The sequence below is a fragment of the Oncorhynchus masou genome, chromosome 3 (assembly GCF_036934945.1).
Source record: "Oncorhynchus masou masou isolate Uvic2021 chromosome 3, UVic_Omas_1.1, whole genome shotgun sequence".
In the NCBI taxonomy this organism is placed as follows: Eukaryota; Metazoa; Chordata; class Actinopteri; order Salmoniformes; family Salmonidae; genus Oncorhynchus; species Oncorhynchus masou.
In genome coordinates, this window is record NC_088214.1 from 49,486,156 (window position 1) to 49,492,155 (window position 6,000).

Here is a 6,000-nt window from a genome sequence, read left to right on the forward strand (position 1 = left end):
AGAGTGATCATGGGCCTCTTGTTTGCATCTCTGATCAGTCTTCTCCTTGTATGAGCTGAAGGTTTAGAGGGACGGCCACTGTCTTCACAACAGTATCTCGGACCTGCCTGGTGTGTTCCTTGTTCTTCATGATGCTCTCTGCGCTTTTAACGGACCTCTGAGACTATCACAGTGCAGGTGCATTTATACGGAGACTTGATTACACACAGGTGGATTGTATTTATCATCATTAGTCATTTAGGTCAACATTGGATCATTCAGAGATCCTCACTGAACTTCTGGAGAGAGTTTGCTGCACTGAAAGTAAAGGGGCTGAATAATTTTGCACACCCAATTTTTCAGTTTTTGATTTTTAAAAAAAAGTTTGAAATATCCAATAAATGTCGTTCCACTTCATGATTGTGTCCCACTTGTTGTTGATTCTTCACAAAAAAAATACAGTTTTATATCTTTATGTTTGAAGCCTGAAATGTGGCAAAAGGTCGCAAAGTTCAAGAGGGCCGAATACTTTTGCAAGGCACTGTAATCAATATTCTGGCTCAAGGATATGGTTTGATGGAAATCTCCATCTTCATTTCTCTTTTTACATACAGATGTGTTTTCTTCTCCTCATACAGCTCATTGCCTTTGCGCAGACTCACTTCAACATCATTCAAAAAAGTAGGAATGGGGAAAGTGGATGGCCACGGTGTCACGGTTTTCATATGGTGAAGGAGAGTCGGACCAAACTGCAGCGTGTCTATTGTGATCCATGTTTAATAAAACAAACGTAACAAGAATCAATACAAAACACTACAAAACAAATAAACGAAAACCAAAACAGCCTAAACTGGTGTCAGCTAACACAGCACAAGGACATCAAGACACTAAGGACAATCACCCATGGCAAACTCAAAGAATATGGCTGCCTAAATATGGTTCCCAATCAGAGACAACGATAAGCACCTGCCTCTGATTGAGAACCACTCCAGACAGCCATAGACTTTGCTAGATAACCCCACTAGCTACTATCCCAAATACATACACACCAAAACCCCAAGACAAAACACACCACAATACAAAAACTCCATGCCACACCCTGGCCTGACCCAATACATGAAGAAAAACACAAAATACTTAGACCAGGGCGTGACACACGGATTATTTTGACATTGGCTAAGGGTGGAAGGTGTAGAACTCTCAAGGGAACTGCATGACATCGAGGGAAAGAGACTGGCAGTGTCTAGTGAAGAAACCAAGAGAGGTTCCTCTAGTTCCTTAAAATTCCAGAGCACCTTTAAAGTTGCCTTCTCTGGTGGCAGATCTGAAATGTCAATAAAATGAGTCCTCAAACTGAAAATCAAAGTCTCCTGTTTAAGCTTTTCCTGAAGAGATGCTGTCTGTTCATCCAGTGACTCAAGGTTGTCCACTATGGCTGCTGTCCAATAGGCTCACGTGAACTACAATGTTCAACATACAAAACATGACCACTGGTGAGAAATTCTAGATGTCTGACAAACCACTACACTGTCCAGGAAACACAATCATGACCTCAAAGCAATGCGTGGGACATAAAATACTCTACGTCAGGCTTTCTCAAACCATTGTGTCCACAGAGCCCACCAGATTCACATACCTGAATAGCTAAACAAGTGTATGCGCATGTGAAAAACATTTCCCGTCTTCATAAATCTCCTTAGAGTAGGAGTGCTGATCTTGGGACAGTTTTGCCTTTTAGGTCATAATGAATAACAGGGGGGAGTTAATCCTAGATCAACACTCCTACACTGAGACCCTTTATAATGCTTGTCCAGAACTAGCCTGAAGAGCCGCTGGATTGCGTGGTTCTTCCTGACATAGTTAGTAATCCGTTAACAAAACAAGTAAATAGTGACTGCTAGAGGCTGTTCAGGCTGGTCCAGGGCAAGCCAAGTTGGGGTATTGTGCTGCCAAGGAAAAATTCAGCCTGCAAGCAAGTTTGTTGAGTAGACACATGCTCACACATTAGCACAATTTCTTGTCATTCTGAAGCACTGTAATGCTGATTAAGCAAGTGGTTACGTTAGCTTTTTTACAGTGTAAAGATTGTTTAGCACTGCATATAAAATCAAGGTGGAAAATGAGATGTAACCTTTCAGCTCATTCAACGAAAGAGAGACAAACAGCTTAAAGAAGATATGTTGATGACATTTCTTAAAATATGTACATTGTGTTAGTATTTCCCCTAAGTTCCTATTACTTCAGAGAGCATGACATGACAACTTAAAATAAGTTGTAAGGCCAGCAAACTCTAATACAATCCACATCACCACCACCACCACAGGAACTCGGGACAAGATAGAGAAGACAACTGTGCACTCTCAAAACCTTTAAACCCTATGACACGTTTCAAATGTTTGAAGCACTGTATTGGATTCAAGCTGAGAGTTGTCCTAGACACACTCCAAAAGTTTTTTGGTGTGAATGGCAATTTCTGCTTGATTTGTGGACACAATACCAACCACATGGAGAGCCCTCAGCCTCCCCCCGTGGTTAGAAGCCATGGCCTGCCAGGAATAATCTGCAGTAAAGCAGATTGAGGTGATGATAGCTCTGTGTGTCCCTGATTGCTCCATGTAACCCTAGGGAGTTTGGGGGATCATTCTGGCACTTTCCTTCTCAAGTCTTGATTGGCTGGGAGACTCAAGGGGTCCTTTTTGTGCCCATCTGAATTTCATATTGAGAGCAGACATTGGGACAGAGGTGATATGACATTTTCATATTAATGGCCAAAGTGTTGAGGGCAGTTGATTCTGATTGAAGTTTAGTGTCTGGAGTGATTTTAGTGTCTGTCTGTCTGTCTGTCTGTCTGTCTGTCTGTCTGTCTGTCTGTCTGTCTGTCTGTCACCCCACAGTTGAGTCTTCTTTCAGGATTCCTATTGTAGAACTGGCTATAAACTAAAGCACTGATCACCAAGCCAAAATATTAGCTCTAATGACAAACACATTCTGGCTAAATTGCAAAGCCAGTGACTTCCTTTCAGTACGTTTGAACTGTAGGTCAGTCAACACACTGCAGTACACTCCCTGTCACATCTACACCCTTTCCGGCCTCTCGGTCATCCGGCTGCTGGTTATCCCGCACACCTGTCACCATCGTCTTGCGCACCTGCGCCTCGTGACACTCACCTGGACTCCATCACCTCCTTGATTATCTTCCCTATATCTGTCACTCCTCTTGGTTCTTTCCTCAGGTTATTGTCTCTGTTTTCATGACGGTGTGTTGTTTATGTTTCGTGTTCATAGTTATTAAAACACTCACTCCCTGAAATTGCTTCTCGACTCTCAAAGCACACGTTACATTCCTGTTGTCTCGGCAATCAAATCGTCATCACTTGCATAATTATTGTTGCCTTTTTGATGAGTTTTTCCAAAGGCCTTAAGCTCGAATGATTGGATTTTTCTGAAAGCAATCTTGTTAAATATACAAAATCATATATCCAATTCTGTAAGTGAAATCGATAGTATACGGCTACATATACTACCTGCACAGACTGAGAAAAGGGAGGTTGAGGACTGAGGAGGGACCTACAGGTATCTGACAAAATAAGGTTATGATGTGGGGTGCATTTTCCTGGCATGGTTTAGATCCACTCAACCCCTTAGAGTGCAAGGTTAACACCAATAAATGCACAGCCATCTTGAGTCACCTTAAGCTTGGCGTCCCACTAGCGGGGCAACTTACGGTGACACTGGAAGGCACGCAATTCAAATAAATAATCATAACAATTATGGATATTAAAAATGTAGGTACATACAAGTGTCTTATATAGGTTGAAAGCTTAAATTCTTGTTAATCTAACTGCACTGTTCAATTTACATTTGCCATTACAGCGAAAGCATGCTATGTGATTGTTTGAGGACGGGGCCCCACATCAAAATATTTTTCCATCGGCACAGGTTTCATAAATTCACAAATAGCGATTAAATATTCAGTTACTTTTTGAAAATCTTCCTCTGATTTGTCATCCAAAGGGTCCAAGCTATAACGTAGAGTAATTTTGTTAGATAAAATCCTTCTTAATATCCCAAAAAGTCTGGATTTTCCCCTACCATATCTAGTGTGTTATAGTGTCCTACAAACTTCAAAGTGTCTTCTTTCCAATGGCACCAATGATATTCATATCCTGGCTTTATTGCCTAAGTAACAGGCAGTTTTCATCCGGATTTGAAAATACTGCCCCCTACCTAAGAGAGGTTAAACAGTACAAATATGACTTACGCAATTGAGAAAAAAGGACACTAGCCTGAAGAAGTCAAACCTCTCACATGTAGGTAAGACCCAGATGCAGACAGTGTAGAAGTAACACAAGTTTATTTTCAACCACAGGGCAGGAAAACGACAGGTCAAGGTGGGCAGGGGTAACATTTGTAATTTATTTAACCTTTATTTAACTAGGCAAGTCAGTTAAGAACAAATTCTTATTTACAAAAACAGCCTACCAGGGAACAGTGGGTTAACTGCCATGTTCAGGGGACAGAACGACAGATTTTTACCTTGTCAGCTCGGGGATTCGATCCAGCAATCCTTTGGTTACGCTCTAATCACTAGGTGGTGTTTGAGATCCTGGAACGCCCGATCAGCAGCTGGAGACCACGTGAACAGAACCTTGGGAGAGGTGGAATTTTCATCTTTTACAAACAACTGGTCTCCAGGAGGCGCTGGAGAAACTGATGGACGTGGAGCACATGTTCTTGGATGGAGCGGGAGAAGAAGTGGATGTCATCAAGGTAGATGAAGACGAACCGGTGAACCAGAAGAACATCCTTAACCAGAGCCTGGAACACAGCAGGGGCGTTGGTAAGGCCAAAGGGCATGACCAGGTACTCGTAGTGGCCGCTGGCCGTGTTGAGAGCAGTCTTCCACTCATCCCCGTCCCGTATCCGTACCAGGTAGTCGGCCCAGCTTGGAGAACACGCCCCCCTGGAGTGGCTCGAAGGCCAGAGGAGATGAGAGAGCTGTCAGGGACTTCCCGACAGCTCGGAGGCGAGGTGGAATCCTTGGCCGGGCGAGTGAAATTGAATCTCCTCTCCTTCCTTTGGTCCAGTAGTCGCCCAACCATTTGAATGGTCAAGGTGATGAGCGAGTCGAGATCTGTTGGTAGTTCTCGGGCAGGAAGTTAGTCATTTACTTCCTCTGAAACTCTGTGCAGGAACCCTGTCTAACAGTGCTTCCGAGTTCCAGGCATTTTCAGGTGCGAATGTGCGAAAATCAACTGCGTAGTCTGCCACACTGAGGGAGCCTTTCCAAAAGTAGAGTAACTTCCAGGCAGCCTCTCTCGTGGAGAATGGAGCAGCCCTTCTTTCCATCTTCCACAAACTCCTCCAGACTGGAGCATATGGCTGACTGTTGTTCCCATGCTGCCGTAGCCCAGGCGAGAGCCCTCCCGGACATCAGAGCGGAGCAGTCGGAGGGAAAGGATGAAGGCTGCAGCTCCATGATGAGTGAACACTGAGTGAGAAACGCCTGACAGGTGCCCGACTCTCCATCGAAGTGCTCCTGGGGAGGTAAGCGGGCTTCCCGGGAAACTGGGGTGAAGGCACTGCTACCAGCCAGGTTACTGGCTGGGAGGTTACCGTCATGGTAGGCTGCCTAGTAGACAACCCACGGATTTGATCCAGCAATGTGTTCAAGGCTTTGTTGTGATGTTTGGCCAAGCTCTGGAACCCTGCCATCAGACCATGAAGCAAATCCTTGTGCCTTTCAATGATAGCTTCTTGGGAGGCGAGGACGTTGCGGATGTGATATGAGTCTGCTGGGTCAGTCATGGCCAGTTCATACTATCACATTTAGGTAAGACCCAGATGCAGACAGTGTAGAAGTAACAAGAGTTTATTACAACTACAGGGGCAGGCAAACTACAGACAGACAGGCAGGGGTCAATAATCCAGAAAGGTGGGGTAAGGTACAAAATGGCAGGCAATCTCAGGGTCAGGGCAGGCAGAACGGTCAATACAGAGAAGGACTAGACAAAAGGAGCA